Genomic DNA, 10,244 nt, shown 5'->3' on the forward strand with positions numbered 1-10,244 from the left:
AGACTGTCCCTTATGCTATACGTACGTATAATTAAGGTTTTCTCTCTTTGCTCACTACCAACACCACCCCCTTTGCCCCCTTTATCCTTCTTTAGCATATACACTTCTCTTTCTCTGAATTCCTGTCTGCCTAACTATCAATAACACTTGGTACTTAACCTGAATCTTCATTGGCAGTGACTAGGAACACATAAAGTCAAAATTGCGGTGAGTAAAGTGAGCCCGCAAAATAACTGCAGAGAGAACACAGGCATACTTTAAACAGGCAGAATTTCATGAATCAGCATCAAAGAAGCCAGCCCCTGTCTATCTACAGAGGGGAAACCATCCTTTAAATAGTAGGATTAGTTCATTTGCCCACATAATTCCAGGACAAAGCTGTAGACCCAAGAGTGACATTCCTTTACGTGCTCCTTCCTGTATAAGGAATCTTCCCAAAAGCACTTTCACATACTTTAGCAATTACTGGAGTTGAAAAATATTATAAAGGGGGCAAAAAGGCTGTCCAGGAATTGATTCTTAACTCACAGTGTAAAATCTGGACTTACGGAGCTTAATATTAAAAACTCCCACAGGCTAACTTAACTTTCAAATTCCCTTTAATTCCACAGAATGTTATTCATTAATGTACCCACACTCCAAATTTATGTGCAAGATACTACAGGCCTGACACCATGCTCAATACTGCAGATACAAGGACAGAAAACTGCAAGGCCTGTAATTTCGAGGAGCTCAGGGCTCTGGTGGAGTGATAAGGAGAGGAAAAACAAATTACCAGAACCCAGGGTGATAGGTTTTGTAACAGAAAAAGGGAAGGCTCCACATTTCCTAGGAGCATGGAAGGATAGTGACTAAATCTATCCAGAGAGGGTGTGGAGACTCCATGTTGGAAGTGACACATTATCAGGATGTGGACCAACCAAACAGCATGGGATCTCTCAGTATGGGACCTCTCAAGAACTCAGAACTGCAAAATGCAGGTGCTTACTCTGAGAAATGACTAGTGAAACCCACATTTGGATGTGACTGAACACTTATGGGGGCAAACCCTCATACTGCCTATACAGGGGACCAAAAGCTCATCAACACCTAAAATTCGCAACCAATTAATTTGGGAGTGGCATGGATGCAAAAAAAAGTGGGTTTGACTTCATTTCAGGGAAGCAGGATTGAAATATGACTACAATTTAGTAAAAACAAACAATTATATTTTATATTCTACTTAGGATGGAAAAAGACTATGAGAATAAAAGTTGGATCAGTCCAAAGGATTGAAAAAAGGAACATCACACAGTCAGAAGTTACCATCTAAGCATGGCCCAGAGAAGTTGGAGCTCATGTCCAAGTATCCACCCCTCTGGGCTGAAAAACAGAAAAACCACAGTTCCAGAAAAGGACTAAGAAGAGGTCTCATGCTGATAACATCAAATATGAGAATCACATCACTAAAGTCCCAGGTCCAAGTCCACATTTATGATGTAGTAGTCTTATGAAGATGGCTTGGCTTCCCATACAACTCACCCAAAGAGACAGAGAGATCGTATCAGTGGTATGTTGATAAATGTTTAACAACAGGCTCCCCAGGGTGGGGGAAAGTTCTGATTTGTAGTTTACTGTTTTCTGAAATGTAGATACTCTCACCATGGTCAATTTCAAGCTATTAAGATGATGTCTCTTGCCATGGAATTTGACAGTGATGTGCACAATTGGCTCTTGCAATCTGGTGTGAGGTGACTACATACGAAAATGTAATCAGTTGAATTTCCACTATATATCAATAAATTGCCATCTTGGTTTATACAGGTCAGATCTCAAGAGCTAGGTGACCTTAAGTCAATCCCTAAGAAGGGGTCCATCCTTATTGGGGTTCAGAGTCCACCAAGTGGAAGGCCAGTCCTGGACGAAGGTGAATTCTCCAAGGTGAAGGGCATAACACACATGATAGCATGGAAGGGCACAACATGCTTAAAACAAAATAAAATGAACAAGCTAACAGACAAAAATTAAGTAATTCTGAATAGACTAGACTATTCACTCTGTAGACTACAGAGTGGTATAAGAGACTGATGAATGGTGAGTTTGGGGAGCCCAGCTAGGGACAGACTATAAAGAACGCCATGGGGGACTATACTCATGAGGGTACCCTTTGCTGTGGTAGATGCTTCACATACTTTAATTCATGTAATCATACCTATCACACGATATTATCCATTTATACAAAAGAGCCTCAGTGAGGGATTAGGGAGCTGAGATTTTAACCCATAGACTGATTTCCCAAAACGTACCTTCCCATTAGTTCATGCTACTTCCAAGGGAAGGCTGGGTGATGATGTAAGAATGCCCCCTTCCCAATCCTGCCCACTGCCTCTTAAGTCCCTCTACATTTACCTGAAACCCTAAAAGGGAGACTATGAAATTTTTCTCTCAGGCCCAACTAGGAAATTCTACTATATCCCCTTGGAATCCATCTCAACAGTTGTTAGAAATACTTCCTTCTTTTCCTAAACCCATCATAGCAATAAAGCCCTTATATTATTTTTAGTACTCATATTATAACTGGCCGCTACCAAATTTTGTTTAAAATGTCCCAAGTACTGAAGGAGTACCTTCAATCTTTTCTTTTGCAGAGTCAATAATCATAATCCTTTACCTGCTACTCTAAAGTCTTGCTTTCCAACTCTTTATTATTCTCCATGTTTTCCCAAGCCAGATACTCTCGTAAAAGGCATGGCCACTGGTGAACACCATGAGGAGGTTACCCAGTAGCTCCTGTATTCTGTACCACTATGTATCCATCCAATTATTAGAAAAACTATAGACAATGGAAAAGGGATTCTCAAAAAGGGAGTAAGAATGATTAAGCTGGTTAAAGGACTTTAAAAAATTTTTATTTAGGGACTTCCCTGGTGGTGCAGTGGTTAAGAATCCGCCTGCCAATGCAGGGGACACGGGTTCGATTCCGGGTCTGGGAAAATCCCACATGCCATGGAGCAACTAAGCCAGTGTGCCACAACTACAGAGCCTGTACTCTAGAGCCCATGAGCTACAACTACTGAGCCTGTGTGCCACAACTACTGAGCCTGTGTGCCACAACTACTGAAGCCCGCATGCCTAGAGCCCGTGCTCCGCAACAAGAGAAGCTACCACAATGAGAAGCCTGCGCACTGCAACAAAGAGTAGCTCCCGCTCATTGTAACTAGAGAAAGCCCGCGCACAGCCATGAAGACCCAACACAGCCAAAAATAAATAAATAAATAAATTTATTTTAGAAAATTTTATTTAATCCTTACTAATAAATATGAACCTGGTTTAGGAAGAGGAAGACAAATACTATAAAACTTACTTATATACGAAGACAACATTAGGATGAATACAGGAATTAGAAATGTGACAAATAAAGTATAAATTTAATAGTCCTTTGAAGCCTATGATTTGCGCCTTTCCCTACCACCTACCCTAAGCATCTACTGTATAAATAATTTGCACAGGAGAAGAGTGACTTTAATTGATATTGATTTATGAAGACATGTAAGATACCCCATGATGACTTATAGACCTAAGCACGAATACTTTGCTGGAGCCTGAAAGTCCAGCAGGAGCCAAGAGAACCAAGAACCGTACAATTTGGGTATAAATAGAGCCATAGGATACCAAGGCCTGAGGATATCTAGATTACACAATATTAAATATGTGTTCTGGGGGTGAGAGGCTGAATTTTTTCTTGATTGGACTGCCAATCTCTCCTTGAACACAAGGAAACAAAAACTCAGAAATGTTCTAAATTTTCTTCCTCTGCTCTCTTTTACCTTGTCAATCTCTATTGGTCATTTAAAATTCAGCACAGGGGCTTCCCTGGTGGCGCAGTGGTTGAGAGTCTGCCTGCCGATGCAGGGGACACGGGTTCGTGCCCCGGTCTGGGAAGATCCCACATGCCGCGGAGCGGCTGGGCCCATGAGCCCTGGGCGCTGAGCCTGCGCGTCCGGAACCTGTGCTCCGCAGCGGGAGAGGCCACAACAGTGAGAGGCCCGCGTACCGCAAAGAAAAAAAAAAAATTCAGCACAGTCATCACCTCTCTTGGAAGCCTTACCTAACCCCCCCTTCCACTACCAAGTTGGGTAAAATGCCCATACTAACCTCTACCATAATATTCATCCCCTGTAATTATCTGATCATTTGTACATGTCTCCCAGTGGACTCTAAATTCTGGGAAGGCAAAGAGTGTGTCATGTCTTATCTTTGTGTTTCTAGTACGTAACCCAGTACTTGGTGCTCAACAGAAACTCAGTGAGCATTTTTAGATGGAACTGTGTAGTATCATTTGTCCAAGGTCACAGAACTGCTGTATAGCAAAGGAAGGCCTACGCCCCAAGACATCTGGCTCTTCACCTAGTGAGCTTTTCATTATATCATGTATTTAAAAAGTCACTCATGAAGAAGCCAGACATGAATCTAGAAAACATATTCTATGGATAGACATTTTATTGATCTCTGAATAACCAACAAATATAAACGGTCTAAATAAACCAATTAAAAGACAGAGAGAGATTGGCAGAGTGGGTTAAAAAACATGATCCATCTATATGTTGTCTGCCACAACTCACTTCAAATATAAGGAAAGGTTGAAAGTGGGAAAAAATGGAGAAGGATATAAGATATAAATATTACTCAAAAGAAAGCAGTGTGGCTATATTAATATCAATAAAAAGATAATCACCAGATGGAGAAGAACGTTAAATAATGATAGAAGGATCAATCTACCAAGACATAGCAATCCTAAATATGTATGCACTAAAAAAATGGAGCTGCAAAATATGTGAAACAAAAACTAACTGATCTGAAAGGAGAAATAGATAAATCCACAGTCATAGTTGGAGATTTCAACATTCTTCTCTCAACAATTGATAGAACTAGTAGACAGAAAATCAGCAAGGACATATTGATAGAAGAACTCAACAAAACACAATCAACCAATACGATTTAACTGACACCTGTAGAACACTGCATCCAACAACAGAAGATTACATTTTTTTCAAGCACCCACAGAAAATATACCAAGACAGACCGTATCTTGGGCCATGAAACAAGCTTAAACAAATTTAGTAAGATTGAAGTCATATGGAGTGCATTCTCTGACCACAATGGTATCAAAGCAGAAATCAGCAGCAGAAAGACAACAGGAAAATCTCTATAAACACTTGGAAACTAAATAACATACTTCTAAATAAGCCATGGGCCAAAGAGGAAATCTCAAGGGAAAATTTTAAAGTACACTGAACTGAATGAAAATGAAAATACATACAACATATCAAAATATGTGGGGCACAGCTTAAAGCAGTGCTGAGAGGGAAATTTACAGTACTAAATACTTACATTAGGAAAGAAGAGTCTCAAGTCAGTAATCAAAGCTCCTGCCTCAAGAAACTAGAAAAAGGAGGATAACAATCCTTGGAATAGGATACAAAAGTAGATGAAGGTTTGGGAAGAATGAGAGTCAACTTCTATGAAATAGCAACACTGGATAGTTAGGTCAACCACTTAGGCCTGAAGTGGGCACAAGGTGGTACATGGCAGAATGTTTGGGCAGTGAGACCAAACTAATGCTAACATCTCAGATGAATGCAAGAGTTTAGGTAAAGGCAGAAATTAAGCTCTGGGCTTCCTATAGCAGCTGCACAGCTTTAAAATCTCCTCAAGGATATGCACCATAGGGCATATATTATCAATACATATACATAAACTCACAGAGGGGCCTAACTTGAGCAGAAGGTGATTAACACACCAGCTGGATTCTCACCTGTCAGGTGTACCTAGGAGCAGCCTATCTTACCAGGAATCTAGGTTCTTGAGGGACCAAGGAATTCCCTAGTAAAGAAGGGAGTCCCAAGAGAAGATGGTAGCTCATCAACTGATCTAGTGGCAATACCCCAAGGTATGAGAGAGGAATGATTCAGAAAATGGTGTGAAGTGTGTTACTCAGGTTAATCTAAAAGCTCAGTTTTCAAGGACGTGGTTCAGAATCCAGTAAGAGATGGGCTTTCCACAGAAACCTAAACAAGCTGACATGCAGCCCCCACAGCCCCAGAAGATCCAGCTGCAGCAGGAGGATGAGAGAGTCAAAGTCAAGGTCCATAGCACAGACACCAGTACCCTTAACTGGGAAGTGTACGAGTGAGCCACCCACATGGACAGAGTCAGGCATGTCAGTGGTATTTGCAGCACTGGGGGCTGTGCAAACACAGGAGAGCAGCCTCCAGGGGCTGCAAGCACTAGCAGCCCAGCAAGGACCCTGCCCCAGAGGTCACCAAAGGTGCTAAGAGCAAAGAGGAGAGGAGGGAGACAACACTTGGAGCTCTAGAATACCTATTCAGGAAAACACAACAGATACCTCCAGGGTAAACTGGGTATGTTTGAAGACTTCCCTGGAAGCTGGAGAACTATAATAGAGCTGGCAAAAGTCTGAGGGACTGTTATCCGGACCCTGCTTTCACCGCCAGAATGGTGTGGCCCAGGACATTCAGAACAGCTATATTTCATAGTAGTAGTAGATCCAAGAGAGAATATATAATTATAGAACACATATGTATAGAAAATACATATGCAGGCATAGCACAAAGAGAGATTTGTTTTCCTGTCACCTAAAAGGTAAGTTTACAAACCAAGATAATAATATTTTTACCCTAAAAATTAATGTGTATTGTGCATTTAAAATTTGTTGTTGCCAGGAACTCTATGATAGGCAACCCACTTGAGAAGCTTAAATTTCAATGCGTAACAGAAGTTAACTTGGGCCTAAAAAAAAATCCTTAAATTCATGCATAGTACAGATGTGGCTCATTTGGTCCTTGAGATGGAGGCAAGAGGTTAGGAGAAACAGGCCATGTACATCTCAATGGACTTCTGATGCCAGCTGGCAAGGTAGGTCAATAAGCCCAAAGGAAAAGTCCACCTATAGCGGTAGGGGTGAGGGGCAATGGTTCCTGGTCTGAGTTGGGCTTTCCTCTTCATTTAAAAGTGATCAGCCATTTCCTCTCACTAGTCATAGAGAAAAAGACTCACAAAAGCAGCCTACAGAAAGTCAACTAGGTAATTAGACCTGTAAAAAGCCCAACAGAGAAGCAGGAAAACAAAGTTTAAATAATGACCTTTACCTCGTCCAGCCAAGAAAACCTCCCTAAGCCCCTCACACTTGGGCCTCAAGTGCCTCCAACTGACAACCTTCTTCAACCAGGCAGAAACAGTCCTGGCTTTTCTTCTAATCAATTTCTCCTGATCTGAAAGACTAATTTTATTTTATGTTTTGCCCTTTATTTATTTAATTTTCCCCTCAGCTTTATTGAGGTATAATTGACAAATAAAATTATAATATATTTAAAGTGTACAATGTGATGACTTGACTTGATATACCTATACATTGTGAAAGGATTCCCATCCATCACTACACAGAGTTACCTTTTTTCCTTTCTGTGGTGAGAACATTTAAGATCTACTCTTAGCAACTTTCAAGTATAAAATACAGCATTGATAACTATAGTGCATGCTGTACATTACATCCCCAGAACTTATTCATCTTATAACTTAAAGTTTGTACCCTTTTACCAACCTCACCCCATTTCTCCCGCCTCTTTGCCCCTAGCAACCACCATTCTACTCTCTGTTTCTATGAGTTTGACCTTTTTTTTTTTTTTTTTGATTCTACACAGAAGTGATACCATGCAGTATTTGTCTTTCTATGTCTGGCTTATTTCACTGAGCATAATGCCCTCCCAGTTTGTCCATGTTGTTGCAAATAGTAGGATTTCCTGAAGGGCTAATTTTTTTTTTTTTTTTTTGCGGTACGCGGGCCTCTCCCTGTTGTGGCCTCTCCCGTTGTGGAGCACAGGCTCCGGACCCGCAGGCTCAGCGGCCATGGCTCACGGGCCCAGCCGCTCCGCGGCATGTGGGATCTTCCCGGACCGGGGCACGAACCCGTGTCCCCTGCATTGGCAGGCGGACTCTCAACCACTGCGCCACCAGGGAAGCCCTGAAGGGCTAATTTCAAAAGAACAGAATATTGCTGCAGACCTGAAAACATTTAATACATGTCAATAGACTAGTACTGTAATCAGTTAATAATTCTTATCTTCTACTTTTCTTACACCTAAGACACTTATTCAAAGAGCAAAGTTTGAATTCTAGCTACCCTTTTCACACAGTTCAGATCAGTGACATCCTAACTCAATTCACTGGACATTATTCTAAACAAGGAGTTAGCAAACGTTTTCTGTAAAGGGCTAGACAGTATATATTTTTTGCTTTGCAGGCCATTCAGCCTCTGTCTTAACTACTCAACTCTGCCATTACAGCATAAGAGAAACCACTGACATTTATTTAGGTAAATAAATGGACATGGCTGTGTTCCAATAAAACTTCACTTATAGGGGCTTCCCTGATGGTCCAGTGGTTAAGAATCCGCCTTCCAACGCATGGGACTCAGGTTTGATCCCTAGCCACAGAACTAAGATCCCACATGCTGTGGGGCAACTAAGCCCCCGTGCCACAGCTACTGAGCCCGTGTGGTCTAGAGCCCGTGCGCTGCAACGAAGAGCCCGCGTGCCTCAGTGAAGAGCCCCTGTGCCGCAACTAAGACCCAACGCAGCCAAATAAATAAATAAGTAAATAAATATCAAAAAAACATCACTTACAGACACTGAAATTTTAATTTCATACAATTTTCACATGTCATCAAATATTATTCTTCTTTTGATTTTTCCAACCATTTAAAAACAGAAAAATCCATTCCTAGCTTATAGGCTGCACGAAAACAGGTAGTGGGACAGATTTAGCGGGCAGGCTATAGTGTACCAATCCCTGCTCAAACCAAGACTTAATGCCTCCCTGAAGGAATTTAAAACATGAGACTTTCCCTGATTTTTTTTAAAAAAAGTAGACATTTCAAACGAGCATCTCACCATTAACTTAAGCTAAAGTTTCAGTTTAGGAGAAGGGACAAATTCTATAAATGCATAGGAACGTATTATAGTAGTGTAAACAGAACTTGAACACTAACTTATAGACCTGCAACTTACTAGGTGTGTAAAACTACAAAACTCACTCATTCTCTCTGGAGCTCAATTCTCTCCATTCTAGTCCATTTGCAACAATCTTCCACATCACTGAAAGGGAGCAGGAGTTACAACTATAATTTACTAATATTAAATTCTGTCTGGGATGTACAGAAAATATTTCTATTTCTACTGTGTGCAGGTCCCTACAAAGCAAAGATACTTTCAAAAGAAGTTTTTTGTCATTATTATTCCAATCTCTTCTGGATCCGGAGCCTATTTATGAGACTTTGAATAGCCTGAGCAGTGAAAAACCCCAAACAGAATAAACCCAAAGAAACCCGTTTCCAGACATATCCAAATCAAACTGCTGAACGTAGTACAAAGAAAAAAATCTTGAAAGCAGCCAGAGGAAAAATACATTACCTTATAGGGGTATAACAATTCGAATTACAGTGGATTTCTTGTATCAGAAACCACGGAGGTCATAAGGAAATGGCACAACATGTTTGAAGTGTGGGGAAAAAAGAACTGTCAACACATAATTCTATATCCAGCAAAAATATCTTTCAGGGATGACAATTTATAGCCAGCAATCTGCTCTAAAAGAACTGCTAGAGGAAGTTCTTCAGCCAGTTGGGAAATTATAGCAGAAAGAAATTTAGCACATTAGGAATGAAGGAACAGCAATATAAATTGTAAAATTTGGGTAGATATAACAGACTGTTCTTCTCTTGAATTACTTAAAATATGTTTGGCAGCTGATAGCAAAAACAATAAGAATGTGTGAAGGGATTTTCAGTATGTGTAGATGTAATATATAAGACAACTATAACATAAAGGGGAGAGGGTAAAGGGACCTACAGGGTGTAAGGTTTCTGCATGACTCCTGAAGTGGTAAAGTATTGATTCTAAGCAGACTGTGCAAGGCTTAATATGTATATTATAATCCCTAGAGTAACCACAAAAGATATGCAAGGAGATAAACTCAAAAATCACAGTAGGGCTTCCCTGGTGACACAGTGGTTGAGAGTCCGCCTGCCGATGCAGGGGACGCGGGTTCGTGCCCTGGTCTGGGAGGATCCCACGTGCCACGGAGCGGCTGGGCCCATGAGCCATGACCGCTGAGCCTGCGCGTCCGGAGCCTGTGCCTCGCAGCGGGAGAGGCCACAGCGGTGAGAGGCCCACATACCGCAAAAAAAA

The 10,244-nt window shown here is 41.1% G+C and overlaps 1 protein-coding gene across 2 annotated transcripts in view; it reads right to left on the reverse strand.

Moving 5' to 3' along the window:
- Window positions 1-10,244, reverse strand: part of JADE3 (jade family PHD finger 3) — a 142,538-nt gene that overhangs the window by 100,861 nt on the left and 31,433 nt on the right. The gene's annotated exons all lie outside the window — the stretch shown is intronic.

This window comes from Neophocaena asiaeorientalis, unplaced genomic scaffold, assembly GCF_003031525.2.
Source record: "Neophocaena asiaeorientalis asiaeorientalis breed wild unplaced genomic scaffold, Neophocaena_asiaeorientalis_V1.1 scaffold243, whole genome shotgun sequence".
NCBI lineage: Eukaryota > Metazoa > Chordata > Mammalia > Artiodactyla > Phocoenidae > Neophocaena > Neophocaena asiaeorientalis.